The sequence below is a fragment of the Sorex araneus genome, chromosome 1, assembly GCF_027595985.1.
Source record: "Sorex araneus isolate mSorAra2 chromosome 1, mSorAra2.pri, whole genome shotgun sequence".
Classification (NCBI taxonomy): domain Eukaryota; kingdom Metazoa; phylum Chordata; class Mammalia; order Eulipotyphla; family Soricidae; genus Sorex; species Sorex araneus.
The window spans coordinates 32,566,018-32,583,507 of record NC_073302.1 but is presented as its reverse complement, the minus strand read 5'-3'; the positions used below and the strand labels follow the sequence as shown (position 1 = coordinate 32,583,507).

General features: G+C 43.3%; 1 protein-coding gene across 2 annotated transcripts in view; it reads right to left on the bottom strand.

Annotated features, from left to right (window-relative positions):
- The window catches only part of PGAP4 (post-GPI attachment to proteins GalNAc transferase 4), a 28,846-nt gene extending 25,779 nt beyond the window's left edge, over positions 1–3,067 (bottom strand). Inside the window, exon 1 of one of the 2 annotated variants that reach the window (XM_055144354.1) lies at positions 2,884–3,067. The gene's annotated coding sequence lies outside the window, so the exon portion shown is untranslated. Of the gene's footprint in view, positions 1–2,214; positions 2,236–2,883 lie in introns of those variants that run through there. The other variant, XM_055144358.1, reaches the window with a different exon arrangement.
- Between the last annotated feature and the right edge of the window lie 14,423 nt (positions 3,068–17,490).

Here is a 17,490-nt window from a genome sequence, read left to right as displayed (position 1 = left end):
GGCTCTTGGCACTCCCCAGGTAGTTTTAGCAAAGTCTCTGCTATAGACTGAATGTTTGCATTCTCTCATAATTCATATATTTGAAACTGAATCTCCAACATGAGAGTCATCTTCAACATGAGAGTGAAGATAGGACGCATGAGACGTAATTTGCTCCAGATGGTGATACTCTTATGAAGGGCCTCGTGGCGGTCTTGTCAAAGGGGCATGAGCTTCCTCTCTGCTCTCTTACTCTGCCAGTAAGGACACAGCAAGAGAGTTGTCAGGGGAAAAGGATATTCATCAAGGACATTGGCACCCTGGTCTCAAACTTCCAGCCTCCCTATTTGTGAGAAATCACTTCTGCTATTGAAGAATTTGTCCTAGTTGCCTGAGCAGAATAAAATGATCTCTAAAGGAAAAATGCAAATGGTGTCAATGCAAATTATAGAAAATGTAATACCATCGGTGAAGGAGAGACAAAGGACATAGTGGACGTAGGTTTCCTGCTTCACATTCTACATTTGTACAAAGAGATGTATTAGTTTTATAATCATCATTAAACATTCAGTTCAATAAATCCTGAGTCTTGTGCCAGATATGGAGATGGGGAAATGACACTCAGGCTCTTGGGAGCCGTGTTATCAAAAATCCAGTATAAAACAAAATATGATTGTGTCTACATCTTCTGATGAAGTGGGGAAGAGGCTGGGGAACTTGACCAAAGCATTCTAAAGATCACCCAGAAATAGTATTAAGACAAACTGGTAGGCTACACTGGGTCTGACGGGATAATGGAAGGACACTTGGAAGACATCATGTCTCCTGGGAAATGATGATGTGGAGTCTATGGAGTACTTTGAATTTTTTAAATTGCATTATTTACATGCATAATTTGACAGAGACCTTAATGAACTATGCATTAAAGTGGTGCTTTATGTTGCATGTAAATCATACCTTAGTAAATCGAATTTTTTTTAAGTCAGAAAAATGATGTTAAAAAAAAAAGAGTAGCTTTGTAGGTACCAGAGAAAGTACAGGGTTAAGGCAATCAACACAGTTTCATCCCTGAGCACCCCAGGACTGATTTAAGAGCACAGAGCCAGGAGTAAGTCCTGAGCACCACAGGGTATGGCCTAGCTCATCCCACCCACCCACTCCTGCCCAACTGCTTAGAAGTTTAGCTTATAAGGAATCATTTTCCTGACAAGTTAAACTAGAACCTGCATATACTCCACAATAAAATAATGAAACTTAAGACATTTGAAGAAAATAAAGGAAAAGTTACATAAATTTGGGTTAAGAAAGACCTTTCTCAGTAAGAATCTTAAGTACAGTCCACAGTGGCCAAAAAAAAAAAAAAGAAGAAGAACTAAATATAGAAGTTCAACTTGTATGGTCAGAGATTTTAAAACAAAACCAAACAAAGCCAGCGACATATTAGTCAAACTAGCAAATATTGTGCAACATATATGATAGAATCAGTGTTTTAATCTGTAGCACTAAAGAGTACTTAGAAGGGCGGGGAGGGGGAAAACCCTGTAAAGACTCCAACTGAAGAGGCAAAAGAATTAAGTCAATTCTCCCACACAAATGTAAAAGGCCAATAGGAGAGAGAAAGGAGGTAAGGAAATCACCTTCTCGTTCATTTTAAGTGATCTTTATTTTCTCCTTCACATTTTTGTTTCCAGGAGGCTACTACAATCAGCCTATCCTTTTCAAAATAAAAATCCTAACACAATGATAAATGTAAGGTGTTAGACACACAGAGCTTTCTCTTCTCACCCCTTGAAAGAGCCAAGGCAGTGCCCTCTAGAAATGCACCCTATTTTAAAAAAAATTGTCTTTTCCCCTTTTCAAGGGTTCGCTCTCCCGGGCAAATGCGAATACACTGGGCCGCCCTGGCACAGACGTTGCTCACGGTCCGCAGAGTGAGATCATCCTGGGAGCTGCCCGGTGGGCCCCAGAAAGAGCCGGATCACCAAGGGACCAAGGGAGGACGGGAGGCGCGGGGGTGCCCAGGTCACACCCACCCTGCAGAAGCTCCAGCTCCCCGTCCTCCCCCCCACCCCCCGCCGCTCCCAACACCGCGGGCGCAGTGCGGCACCCGCCACACCCGCACTCCGAGCCGAAACGAGGGGCGAGCCTTGCCGCCTGGGCCGAAACACCCCTGGGGGGCGGAGAACGCGAGCGACAGACGTTCCTACAGTCTGGGACCCAGCCTGTGCCGCTGACCTTGGCCAGTGCCCGCGGCTCTGGAACCTCCGTTTCCCCTGGGCCAAAGCAGACGCGGTGCCCCCCCCCTCGCGTGCTCCTCTTTAGGGGGGTGCACGGGCGACGCGAGGGGAGGGGCGCCCTCCTCGGCCGGCTAGCCTCCTCCGATCCCCCTCCGGGTGCTGCCTGGGGGCTCGCGGACGCCGGATGCTGCAGCTGGGTCGGGCCCGGGTACCCGCGGGCGGCCAGGGGGCGATGGGCCCGGCCTTACGGCTTGTGGCCCGGTCCGGCTGGGCACACGGACGGGGCTCACCTGGGCTCCAGCGCGCGGGGTTCGCGCCCGCCTGCCAGCCGCGCCCTGCGGCCCCCGGGGCCAGGGGAGGGCAGGCGCCCGCGCTGGGCACACAAGCATCCCCGCGCTATGGGCCGGCGGCGGCGGCGGCGGCGGCTGCTGCTGCTGCTGCCCGCCGGGACGCCTTTCTGGGGTTCCCGCAGTGGTCCGGCAGGAAGCCGCCGCCGCCACCCCTGGGGCCCGCCTGCCCCGAGCCAGCCCGGGGGGCACAGAGGCCTCGCCGGCCGGCGCCAACCCCTGCAGCTGCCACCCCACCAAGCAAACCTCCGCCCTGGGCTCGGGTGGCCCTCCCGAGGCCGCGATGCCAGACGCGCTGGGCAGACCGCGCGGGGACCTACCCGGGGGGCGGCCGTCCACTCCCTCCGCTGCTGTCGCCGAGGCCGGCTCGGCTCAGTCCGACGGAGCCTCGCCTCCTCCCGTGGGGTGGCCTCGCTCAGGCGGGCCATGTGACCTGCGAGCTGCGGAGCGACCACAGCCCCCCAAGTCAGCGAGGTGGGGGTGGTGCGGGGTGGGGGGGAAGAAAACGAAGGCAAAAGGCGCCCAAGGCGCCAACTGTCGGGCAGAGAGGGAAAAGCAGACTCTGCGCAAAGGCACTGCAAATGCTGGATTGAGGTGTGCCAGCTGCTCCCAGGCCCCGCCGCTGGTGAGCAAACGTGGGCGCGGCTCCCGGGATTTGATTTTGTCAGTAATAATAAAAAAAAATAATGACCGCCGAGGCCGCCGCTAATCCTCAATGTCCCTCGCATCGTCACTGGCTCCGGATGAACCTTCTTCTCTCTGTCTTTTCACTCCTTTTTTTTTTGCATCAGAGATGGTCTCCCGCAATGTACAATGAGGGAGATTTGAGAAGCTCAGTTTTCAAATGCAACCCTTATTACAAAAGCTAGCGTGTAAAGATCACTTTACAAGCAGAAAGGTGTTTTTTTTTTTTTTCTAACCAGGTCTCTGCGCCAAGGCGTGAGGTTTAGACGTGTGGGGTGTCCATGTCCCTCACTGTTTCCGTTGCCTTTGCTTGTTCCTTCTAGCCCACAGTAGTATCTCTCTTCAGACCCTAATGAACAGATAGTTCATTTCATTGCCATCTTACAGGGAAGAAGAACACGTTTAACCCAACGAGTGATCTTGTCCAGATGGCAGGACTGGTTCATCTAGTGATCTGGTTAATAACAGTGCTTATTTTCTAGGAACTATGCAAAATGCTTTATTACTAAAAACACTCTTATAAGGTGAAGACTTGTTATTCCAAATAAGAGAACTGCGAATCAAGTAGGTTATGGATTTGCATACGGTCACACAGCTTGTAAGTGGAAGAGTTCAGATTAAAATCTAGTTGGGTTTTGTTGTTATTGTTAATAGACTGCATCTGTCTCCAATCTTCTGCGTGTGTGTGAGAGAGAGAGTGTGTTTTCACATACACCGATACCCCCAGCTTCTTTGTCCTTCTTATTGCTTCTAAATTTTGCCAGTATCCAGAGTCTAACCAGTATCCAGAGGCTCATGGTAATTGTCACCTCAACAGGCCGGTACTGAGCTCATGGCCTAATAAACAGGTCTTGGTCAGACAATGACTGACTTTCTGTGGCTAGGACCTGGACCCTGTGATTCATAGATAATGAATCTTGTCCCGAAGAGTATGGGATACTATATTTTTAGAAAAAATAAAATCTGGGTAGATTTCGTTGAGAACAAAAGTCAATCTTCTTATAATCACCAGCGAGTTCCTATGGAATGTGGCAGTGGGCTCCTGGTTTGGTTTCCTATCCTGCTACCTTCCTCCTTTGTCTGCTAGTCCAGTGGTCTTCAGCGGCTGTTGCACAGGTACAGAATGGTTGACAACCACTGGTCTACAGCCCTGATTATGACTGCCAGTCTGTGAGCTGGTATGCAGGACAGATGCTGGGTGGCGGGTCTAAAAAGAGTGAAGAGCACTGCTCCGCTACACATCAAATGCACCAAGCTCACTTCTGCTTTAGGACCTTCATAGCTATTATTCCTCAGCTCGGATCACTCTTCCTCTAGATTTTCATGTGGCTTGCTCCCTTCCTGTTCCCCATCATCTCAGATAACTCCTACACATACCCCTCAAGTCAACTCCTTCCTTTTCCTCTCCACAGTGAATCACACATGGATGTTTATGAACTCATCTATTAATTCACACTTTCCACTGAACATCCAAGAGAAATGGGCAAAGGAAGAACAGGATATAGGAGGTACCTGGAAAGTGACTAATTACTAATGAAAGGCTCTCTTGCTTTGAAAGAGATAATTTCTGAGCTTCCCATCTCAGAAATTAATAAGCTGTGAAGGTATAATTAAATATCTTATATATAATTAGGTGATAGCTAGGCAAAGTATTTTAGGATTTATTGTGAAGGAGCCACAATATTTGCAATAAATTTAAATTTAAATGGTTCCTGACGATGTGATTTCTCATAAACTGTGACTTTTATTTCATACATATATCATGAATGAAACTACCAAAACGCTAGAGCAGTAAGGTTTAAAGTCAACACTCAGTCTCCAAGTGAAATTGTAGACTATTTTTCCCTGTCATATAGGTCTATCCAAGTCATTCAAATATAAACTATATATCTATATATGTGTATATATGTTCAAGTACACACATGTTTGTACACATGTGGGCATGTGTCTCTGTGTGTGTGTGTATGTGTGTGTGTGTGTGTAGAGCTGACGTTACCTTAAGGGTAGTCCTCAACTTATGCAAGCCACTTGTACCTTTTGTGTAAAAAAGAAGTCAGCATTATATTTCATCAGATAGATGCATAAAGATGTACTCACATAATGAAATCATTTTTCTCTACGCCTGAGAGCCCTTCATTAAGAAGTCATTACTTTGGATCTTGAATGTTTTTCAGTCTTCCAGAAACCAATTTAAACACAAACAGTCCTCAGACTGATGACACAGGAGAAAATGTTTACATTGTTAATAAACAATCCCAGAGGACCCAGGGAATGGTTCAATGGCATAAAAGCCTGCCTTGCCTTGAGGCTGTGAGCTCATATCTTCAGCGCCACTTTCATATGCCAAGCAGTATGCAAGCAGCTATGCTGTTCAGGGACTGTAGTGCCAAATAAAGGCTGGAAGTGGGGGGGAATAGTGCAAATAAAGATGAAGGAACACGTGCGTCAGGAGTGTGACCTCTACCTCACCTTGTAAGCAAGTGTCTGAATGTCACTGCGACCCCAACAAGCAATACAACCAGATGTGTGAGCACCACAGCCAGGTAAGTATGTGACTCTAGTTATTATAGAACCAACAATGACAAAAAGATGGAATGGGGTTGGGATGCCCCTGAGAAAGAGGAATCCCTGAGAACAATTCCTGAAAAAGAGAAGCCCAAGGAGAAGTGCAATGCCTCAGGACAGAAAAAGAATCAGAAGAAATGGTAAAATCATCTATGTTCCACCCTGGCCTTTCCTCCCAGGGTTCTTGTCACACATTTTTCCAGCCTTATTTTCATGCTTCTAATTCTAGAACCAGTTCGCTTTTCTAGGCTCTGGGTTAGCAAGCTACAGCTTGCTCCCATATTGTGTGTGCACAATAAGCGAATATGGCTTTTATGTAATTAAATGTTTAAGAAGAAAAATATTTCGAGGTGAGAAAGTTATATAAAACTCAAATTTTGGTCATCATGAAGTTTTATCATAACATTGTTGCTATCATATAACAAGAATTGACTTATTATGACAGATATTTTGACCTACAAAAATATTTATTCTTTGGTCTACTGAACCTACTCTAAAAAGGCTATTCTGGTCACATGGTAAAGGAGCAAAGCCAATAATTGCTCATCTGGTTTCTTCTTGTGTGTGTCAACGCTGTCAATTATAGATACTAAATTTCCTTAGAATCTCACATTGACTCATCTGGGCAGCTGTCCTCTTGTCCTCTGATTTTACAACCAATATGTAATAAGGAATTATTCTGATAGTGCCAACACTAGAGATAAGAACAAAATTTTGATCCCCAATGATTTGTGCTCTCAGGGAGTTTGGCCTTAAGAATATTAGAAAGTTGTTTAAGACTAGGTCGGCTGGCAATTGAATACTGCTAGATAAATCAGAAGAAAATCTCTCATGGACTGAGGAGATAGCTCAAGTGTTAGGGCACATACCCAGCATGTGAGACCCCAAGTTCCATCCCTGCCACTGCATCGCTTCCTTGAGTGGTGCTGGTGTTACTTTCAAAATCACTTAGCCCCGGTAGCACTCAACCACAGCCCTCACTTCTGGCCGAAGCACAGCTACGAGAGGCTCCAGGGCCCCCCAACAAAACTGACATTCAGAATAAAAGAGATAGATCCAGGGATGTGTCTCAATATTAAAGTGCAAGCCTTGTGTGCGTGAGACTGTCGTTTTATTCCTGGCACAGCAGAATAAACAAAAAGAGATAGATACTACATAATCCTACATAATCCAAGGTATAGTGTGTCCATTAGCACTAGACTTACTTCCTTACAAGAAATCCTAAAGGTTTTCTTCATGCAGAAATGAAAGGATACTACTTGAAAACATATAGAGATATAAGACACTGGATGAGATAAGTATATTGTTATTTAATTTCAGAATAGTCTAACTCTATAATTTGACAGTATATTAAGAATTAAACTCCAGTATATAAATGTTAGAGGAAAATATTATGCATAATCATAGATACAGTAATTAGTTAATGAACATGCAATACAAAAGATGCAGAATGTGACATGAAACACAAAATAAAGGGAAGCAAAAGGGTTGAGTTTAGTAGACAGTGATATTATTAGCTTAAAATGCTAAAAGTGTTTATGTAAATCTCATGGTAACCACAAAGACAATATCTATAGTAGATCTACAAAAGATTAAAAAAAGGGGATCAGAGCTATGGAAAGGCATCAATTCAGAAAGAAAGACAAAAAAGTAAGTAAAAAAATGGGTAGCTACAAAACACTCAAGAAAAAAAATTAAACATGGCAATAGTAAGACCTTGCCTCTTAATACATAATTTAGATGTAGAATGACTAAACTCTCCAATGATTTTTGATGGTAGCTGAATGATTAAAAAAATAACAAAACAAAATCCACTTATATGCCAATGATGATAAGATACTCATTTTGGCTTTAAGATACACATAGGGGCTGGAGCAATAGCACAGTGGGTAGGGCATTTGCTTTGCATGCAGCTGACCCCGGTTCGATTCCCAGCATCCCATATGGTCCCCTGAGCACCATGAGGAGTAATTCCTGAGTGTAGAGCCAGGAGTAACCCCTGTGCATCGCCAGGTGTGATCCAAAAAGAAAAAAAAAAGAATACATATAGACTCAAAATAAAGGGTCAAAGAGATTAAAGGGATTAGGGAATTTATCTTGCATATGGCCAAATCTGGTTTAATCTCTGGCACTGACTATAGTGTCTGTGAGCACCACTAGGACTTTGCCGCGTCCCCGTGAGGCCAACTTGAACCTTGGCCGGAGAGAGGGAATGAGAGTTGAGACGGGCTAGGGAGGAGTGCATGCAATATATGGCATACAGCAAGTTTACTATAATCCAAGCTGGTTTATATAGTCTAATTTTAGCAATGATCAGCAGGTTACATAAGCCACATAAACGATATTAATCAAGCTGTGCAAGCAACTTTGTTTTTGCCAACATTACTTGTTTTTCGGTTCCTTCTTGTTTTTCAGTTTCTTATCTCAACCCTGAGAAACAAGGAATGGAGATGTGGCCTTGGGCATGGCCAAGGTGGATATGAGCCAGTCCTCCTTCAGCCTCCTCTCAAGTCTAGCTGCCAGAGCATGGTGGCCCTTCAGCTTTACTCTAGAGGCAGGTCAGCAGAGCACGGTGGCCCTTTGATCCCCTTTCCAGGCTGGCCTCCAGAGCATGGTGGCTCTTCGGCCGCCTGTCAAGGCCTGTTGTCAGGAGATGGCTCGTCCTCACGCCAAGTTTCTCCACACTCGTCCCTGTTTACAGGACCAGAGGCAGGGAGTGCCTAGGCCCCCTCTGCACCCAGTCCCTGTTTACAGGGACAGAGGCAGGGGGTGCCTAGGCCCATCCCCAGCAATCCTTGAGCACAGAGCCACGAGCAAGCTCTGAGCATCTGTGGGCATGGTCAAAACATAGAACAAAAAAAAAAAAAACAGCCCAGGAAAACAGAAACTATAATAAAGTGAAATAACTACACACTTATATTAGAAAAAATTACTTTAAACCAAATAAGAAGTTTACTACTTAATGACAAAGGGGCCAATTTGTTAAGAGGATATAGTAATTACAAGTATTTGTGCACCCAGAATCTGAGCATTAAACTATTAAAATGAATACTAAAGACCTGCAAAGATAAATAGACAGCAATACAATAATAGTAGGGAACTTCAACACACTGCTGTGACAAGGGATGCACCATTTTCAACAATGAATAGATCATTCAGACATAAAATCAATAAGGGGATATTAGATTTGATCTACGAACCAAATGTATCTAAGAGACATTAATAGGGAATATTATCCAGCAGCAGCAGAACATATATTCTCTTCAAGCATAGCTGGAACATTCTCCAGGAAAGCTTGCAAGTTAGGTCACAAAACTAGTATTAGAGAATTGAAGATTAAAATCATTCCAAGTATCTTTTCTGACCACATTAGTCTATAACCAAAATTCAAAATGGGAAGAAACCTGCGAAGTGCATAAATATGTATAAACAAAACATTGCACTCATGAATAACTAATATGAACTAAAAGCCAGTTAACTGATCTGATGAAGGTGTTACACTGGTAAGGACTGACTGCTTCTGGGAGCTTGGAGGTGACAATGCTTTTTTGTCTTTTTTCAGTTTCTAGAGTCTTCAGACCTTTGTTGACACATTCCTTGTACCATCTTTCCTCCATCACCTCACCTGCTACTTCTGATTCTTCATGTTACATTATGGTGACTTACTTGATCTAGAATAATACCCTAATTCAAGATATTTTTCAGATATTTTTTCTGTAATTATTTTATTATAGTTTAGGTGATATGGTTATGATAGTGTTAAAGTTTATAGTATGGATGTACGAAGTGACTGTACTGCTCCAGAAGTGCCTGTGATCCTCCACCTCTGTCCTCAAGTCACATTTGCAATGTCCCTTTTGTTAACTTTTTTAGACTGAATGTTCCCCCTGTTCCACCTCTTCACACCCAAATGCCAGATTCCTAAATTGAAGTTCTAATCTTCAATGTTCCGATATTTGGAAATGAGAATTTGCGGAGGTAATTAGGTCAGGGGCAGAGAGTCTCTTGCCCACCTGCCTGTCTGTCTTCCCCGGGGCCCCTCGGAGGGGATGGGCTCCAGCTTCTCTCCCCACCCTGAGCAGAGCTCCTGGCAGCTGAAGACCACTGGAACCTAGCTACAGCCATGCTAGAGGCCCCTCTCCACACATTTGGACAGGCCTCATGCATGAAGGTACCAGCAGAGGAACCTAGGTGTGTGTAATCCCATCAACAGCCAACATCCAGAGAGACTTAAAAGCAAGCTCTCAGAAGCATGTGGCCACTTTGTAACCGCGCGGTATCTTGTAGCCTACTTCTCCCTCTGGGAGGGAGAAACTAGCAATCTTCTGAGAGTTTCCTGCCCACATGGGACAGCCTTGCAAGCTTCCCATGGTATATTCATATGCTAAATCCAGTAACAAGCTGGATCTCATCCCCCTGACCCTGAAAGAGTCCCCAGTGCAACATCGTTGGGAGGGCTGAGTCGAGATAGACTTCTAGGATCTCAGGGAAATGACGAAATGAGAGGTTACTGAGCCCACCCGAGAAATCGGTGATTAATGGGATTTCGTGATCGTGAATTAGGTCAGGAAGGTAGAGCCTTCTTGGTGCCCTTATCAAAAAGACTTGGGAGAGATGATCTCTTTCCGTATCATGTGAGGATGTAGCTGGATGGCAGCTACCTGCAAATCAGGAAGATATCTCATAGGATGCCAACTCTGCCAGACCCATAATCTTGAACTTCCTAACCTCCTGACCTATAAGAAATAAGGGTGGGCACTGATATGTGGTCTTTTATTATAGTGACCCATAAATTCCAGGGATTGAAATATAGACATCTTTGAAACAAAGGGGTGGGGGTTTTTATGAGTGCCTTGCAAGTATTTTTGTAAAGAGGTAGAAAAAGAAGAAAGAAAGTCAAGGGTGGGAATGATAATGGTAATAGTAATGGTAACATGGGAATTAAAAGGTGCTCTGGAGAGAAATGAAAGGGAGAAGAGTAGAGGGAGAGAGAGAAGGAAAGAGAGAGACAGATAGAGAGGAGAAAGGAGAGAAACAGAGAGGGAGAGGGAGAGACTTGGAGGAACTGCGATAAACAGACAGAGACAAATGATGACAGAGAAAGGTCATTTACCTGGAATTTTGTTGTGGCAAATTGTATAGATTTTCCTCCTTAATAAGTGTAAAAAATAAATAAATATTATTTAGTTGAACCTCTCTTTTAAGTGCTTAAATTTGGGTTAAAGTTTGATGTCTTTAGTACAGCTTTGTCATGAGAAGTGATTTCTGTCTCGTTAAATTCTATCCTAATGTATGGGTGATTAAATTCTCTCCAAGAATATACACAGATGCCTCCCTGTGGATTTTGTTCTGCAAGTAGATAAAGCCTCATTTCCTTCTTTACAACTCATGGTACCAAAAGCAATTGATTATTTTATGTAAAGTAGAAATTGGATTTCAAACAAAAATCAGTCTTTTCCTCTTCAGAACGTCTGCCATGAGGCATCATAATGAACCTTCACTGTTTCATGTATATGTGTGATGTTCTTGGCTTACAGAATGCATTCAGCTTCTTCTTAGGTTCCCCAATCTGTGCCATAGCTGTTACCATAGAGATGCTGGAGCAGTGGCAGCAGCAGCTAACACATCCACCCTTGAATGAGCAAACATTCAGAATAGGAACTGAGCTATCTAATGGCTAAGCAATGGCTGTACCTTGGAATTGAAATCCATCCAGAAGCAGAGCTAAGAACCCAGTGAAAGGAGGAAGGTGACCATTCAAATGGTCATACTGGAGTTTTTTGGACATCAACATGAACAACAACCTTTAATCTTAGACCATGGAGCAAGGCACTCACATTGATAAAATAAGATTCTCCCTTCATCCTGTATCATGCTCATTCATTACATTGAAGAATACCAAATGGAGCTCCTGTGGCTGTCCTGAATTCAACATTCAGCACCACATATATTCCTTGAGCATCGCCAGGAATAAACTCTGAGCACAAGGCCAGGAACAAGCTCTGAGCCAAGACAGGTGTGCTCCCCCACCAACACAAAGCAAAACAAAACACAACAAATGGGGACTGCAAAGAAAGTACAGGTAAGTGCCTCCAAAATTTGAAAATGAAGGACATGTAACTATCCAGTGAGGTTTTTTTTAGTTTTTTTTTTATTTTATAAGGTAATTCTCTGCTAAAATCTCAGGGCTAGGATGAATGGAGACCTTACTGGCACTCGCTCCAGAAAATTGATGATCTATGGCATGACAGTGACAGTGACACAGTGATAAGGTAATTCACAATATTTGATCACATTTAATATTCAAGGGGGCTGGAGCAATAGCACAGCGGGTAGGGCATTTGCCTTGCATGCGACCGACCCGGGTTCGATTCCCAGCATCCCATATGGTACCCTGAGCACCGTCAGGAGTAACTCCTGAGTGCAAAGCCAGGAGGTAATCCCTGTACATTTCCGGGTGTGACCTAAAAAGCAAAAAAAAAAAGAAAAAAAGACATTTAATATTCAAACACCAAACCCACCACCATTATACCTTCCCACCACCATATTTGGGATGTTCTCATCCCAATCCCAAATCCCTGTTCCAAAGCACAACTGAAATGATATATCTTGTATTGTTTATTATGAAAAACCACTGAAAATGCTGCAAATAAGTATCCATAGAGGAAACAGCATAAAAATTATTCTATTCTGGCAGGGGCCATTAAGATATTCTTTAGGATACCACTAACATGTTGTTAAAGGTTGAGTCATGTGTGCTTTCATATATATATATCTAAAAATATGTATACATGCATACATATATGCATATGTATTTTTTTCCTCTCTGATTGGTTGCCTACTATTTGAACCCCATCAAATGTGGTGTGGGACTCTTGGAGAATGGGTAGGGAGTGTCTTATGATGTGTCAAGGAATACGTTCACTCGTGCATGAGGCTCGGCCCAAGTGTGTGGGGAGCAGCCGTGAGCATGGCTGTGGTTTGGTTGTGGAGGATTTTGGCTGCCGGGGTTGGGTCCCTTGAGGCGGGGAGGGCTCTTACTCACCCCCTTCTGGGGTGCCCTCAGTGAAACAGCCTGACGCAGGGTCCGGTAGCATGGTAATGGCAGGCGTCATGTTTCTCCCTTCTGGGAGAAAAAGCTGTGCGATCTGGATGGTGGCTGATAACAAGATTATCTGGCACCCACAAGAGGTGGCTTATGGGCGTGACCCCTGGGTCACCAGAGATAGGGGGAAATGGGCAAAGTATCTCCGCTCCTGCTCCCATTGAACCCAGAGTCCTGAGTCACAAAGTTCCATGTACCTGGGTTTTGTCGAACTTCACTCCTGCATGAGGCACGAGTATGGCGGCAGTTGGGTTATGGAGGTTTTGGGCTGCCGGGGCTGGGTCCCTTGGGGAGGGGATATCCAGTGTGATTTTTTTTTTAATTAGTGAATTACCGTGAGGTACAGTTATAGACTTACAACTTTTTGTGCTTGTGTTTCAGTCAAACCATGCTCGAGTATCCATCCCTCCACTAGTGCCCATTCTTCACCACCGATGATCCCAGTATCTCTCCCACCCCCCATCCCATCCTCCCACCCCACCCCACCTCTGTGGCAGGGCATTCCCTTTTGTTCTCTCTCTCATTTTGGGTGTCATGGTTTGTAATAGAGATATTGAGTGGCCATTGTGTTTGATCCATAGTCCACTTTCAGCGCGCATCTCCCATCCCCAGCAGGTCCTCGAACCACACTTTACCTGGTGTTCCCTTCTTTATCTGAGCAGCCTTTTCCTCCTGCATGTGAGGACAACTTCCAGGCTGTGGAACCAACCTCCTGGTACTTATCTCTACTATTCTTGGGTGCTAGTCTCCCATTCTGTTACTTTATATTCCACAGATGAGTGCAATCTTTCTATGTCTGTCTCTCTCTTTTTGACTCATTTCACTTAGCATGATACTTTCCATGTTGATCCACTTATATGCAAAGGTCATGACTTCATATTTTCTAACAGCTGCATGGCATTCCATTATGTAGATGTATCAAAGATTCTTTAAGCAGTCATCTGTTCTCGAGCACTTGGGTTTGTTCCAGATTCTGGCTATTGTAAACAGTGCTGTAATGAACATTCTAGTGCAGATGTCATTTTGACTATACTTTTTTGCCTCTCTGGGATATATTACCAGGAGTGGTATTGTTGGGTCAAATGGAAGCTCAATTTCTAATTTTTTGAGAAGCGTCCATACTGTTTTCCAAAAGGCTCGAACCAGTCGGCATTCCCACCAGCAGTGTAGGAGAGTCTCTTTCTCCCCACATCCAAGCCAACAGTGATTGTTTTTGTTTTTCTGGATGTGTGGGATGTGTGCCAGTCTCTGTGGTGTGAGGCGGTATCTCATAGTTATTTTGATCTGCATCTCTCTCCAGTGTGATTTAATCTATAAAGTGTTACCATTCAAATACATCAAAAATCTTTTTAAAAAATATTTTTTATTGAATCACTGAGATACAGTTACAAAGTTTTCATATTTGATCCACCACCAAACCCCCGCATACCCCCCCCACTCCCCCTCTGCCTGTGTGGCAGACATTTTCACTTTACTCTTTCCTTACTTTGATTACATTCAATTTTCAACAGGGATCTCACTATCATTATTTGGAGGTTTTCCTCCAGCAGGCAGACAATCAAATACATAAAAAATCTTATAGTAGATGATTAGGTGAACATGATGATCCCAGGAGAAAAATAATTTTGCGTTTCCTATTAGACATCTTTCCACCCATGCATCTCTTTCTCTAGCTTTCTGCCATCCTTCCAAGATCCTGCTCATATCCATACCTGCCAACATTCACCCCAAACTGGACTGTCTGAGTCTTAGATATCTGAAATAAGTCTCTCTTCCCACAATCCCAATCCTATTTATAACTTGATAGTGGCATAACTATTTGAGCTAACATTTCATTATGGAAATATGGAGGTGAATAAAAAATAGACTGAAGTTTTGGGCTGATAATTTTTGTGGTGTTATAGCTATAGGGATCATAGCTACTGATCAAAGGGCTGCCAGGCTCAAACAACAGGGTTGTGGGGATCTGTACAAATCGGGCACTGGTGATTTGAATTTGACACCACATACTAGAAATTTGTAAGGGAGGCATTCTAAGCTACATCAGAATTCCTCCAGGAATCTCAAAAGTAATTTTTTAGCGTTTGTGCATTAAATACATGGCAAAAGACTCATAGTCCTTTTCTTTATTGATGATAGAGCTCAGATAAAATTCCTAGCTGAAAAAGCAAATTTCCTAGTCACTGTTTCAAAGGGGATGAATGAGATGTAGTTTAAGTAATTGGAAAAGTTTTCCAGGAAAGTTTTTCTTGTTGCCTGGAATGAAGTAAAGGTTAAAACTTGGATAGGCATTTTGAACCCAAAAGAGATCTGGGAAATGAAAGGCTAAAGTTAAAAGGAATCCTGTGTAACCTTACCAGCCTTGTACCAAGATCAAACTCCAGACTGTTTTTTACACAAAAGATTTAAAAACTTGGGGCTGGAGCAATAGTACAGCAGGTAGGGTGTTTGCCTTGCAGGCGGCCGACCCGGATTCGATTCCCAGTATCCCATATGGTCCCCTGAGCACCGCCAGGAGTAATTCCTGAGTGCAAAGCCAAGAGTAACCCCTGTGCATCACCGGATGTGACCCAATAAGCTAAAAATTAAAAATGTAGAAAGAAAAGATTAAAAACTTTAATTATGCTTATTTTGCCTTTCTTATATGTTATTCACGCAATCAGTAAATGTAATAAATAAACACAATTGTGTAAAGTTGTTTCGTACTCAATTTGTTAAAAACTATTTGGGGTGATAGTTTCCAGGGTGTTTATTATTGTTATCTAGAGATAGTAATGATAGATATATTTTCTTATGGCTATTTGGGGGAGTTTTTTTTTTAATTTTTATTTTTTAAAAAATTTTATCACCATGTGGAAAGTTACAGAGTTCTCAGGTTTATGTCTCAGTTATACCGTATTCAAACACCATCCCTTCACCAGTGCCCATATTCCACCACCAAAATCCCCGGTATACCCCCCGCCCCCCACCCCAACTGTATAACTGATGAATTTCACTTTATTTTCTCTTCACCTTGATTACGTTCCATATTTCAACACAAAACTCACTATTGTTGTGGGAGTTAGATCCCCAAACAAGATAACCCTAATAAGGAGGCATTTGATAATTAGTTTTCCATTAAAAGATTGTATGTTTTCAGGTTTTAGGAAAGGTCGCGCGGCCGCATTAGCGGCCGCGCGGCTCGGATGTGTCTGAGTCCCGAATCCTGGAGCTGTGTTAGTTGCTGCTCAGTGTCGCCAGGGTTCCATCTGGAGAATGTGTGCTGGCGGCACCTCCTCCTTCCGGCCATTGGGGGGAGTTTTTAAGTCATGCTTGGGGCCTGAGGCTCCCACTGGGGGTTCTCAGCCAGTCAGACTATAGGGACAGAGGTGATGCTCATGCTCTATAGTTCTGGGAATATTTCTGGGGTCACAACTAGCAGTGACTGGTGGGGACTTGGGGTTTCACCCAGTATTGTGGACCAGGTGGTACAGGGAATCAAACCTGAGTCAGGTGCACTACTATACTATCTCCCAGGCACTGACTTTTTTGACTGCAGGGGGAAGAGGCAGTTTTTCAGATTGAAATTCAAAGTTGAATAATGACCATTTATGAAAAAAAAGTGGTTTTAGAGGTTCTGGTAAAGACTAGCAAATTCCTGAAAAGGCAAGTTTCTCAGATTTTGGTTCTCATCTGGTGATGCCCAATCCTCATTACACCCTGGTAAAGGCTGCTTCCCTGTCCAAAGCACCTGTGAGTATCACTCAGGGTAGGAAGGGTCATTTAAAAAATGGATATGGTGACTCATAAAGAGGTTATTTATAATTCTTGATTTTGATAAGCTTTTATCATGTGTTTTTGTTAAATTTTCTATTATATGTTAATGTTAATAATAATAATTGTACAATGAACATTATTAAAAATCAACCCTCAACATGAAAACTAGAACACTGATAACACTACATCTCTATGATCCTAATTTATCTTACTTCATTTAATGATTAAGAGACAAAAGCAAACAGAACCATGATAATAGTTTAAAATGGTACGTCAGACCTAACTTGGGGGAGGATGCATTGTGGAAGGGACTGCTGCAAAGAGATCTGGCAGAGAGGAAAAGATATTGGATTTAACGGTCAACATTTCATGGACAAATGGGAAGTCATATATAAGGAGCATGGAAGAAGTAGGAGGATAGATGATGACTAAGAGAGAAATCTCAGGGCTAAAGGAAGAGTCTCACTAAATTCAATTAGGTAGATTTTTGCTAAAACTGGGTAAGTGAATAAACTAACATACAGAAGGTTCAGGAATCTGACTAAAGTTTGATCAAGTGAAGAATCTCTGTTAGGTGTGTTGGAGAAGGAGTTGCATTCAAATCATTTAATGGAGCAAATGAAAAACAGCATAATGGCTCGGTGGATTTTGCCCGCAAGGTGATGGCATGTTTTTCAACAGCTCTCACAAATCTGTTATTCTTTGTCACTGTGGGGAGTGGAATAAATGGATAGCATTAACCAGTTTTTCCTTTAAGCCTCAATTTCATTGTGCAAGTGTATCCTTTTGTTGCGTAAGTACAGAAAATTCAGCCCTT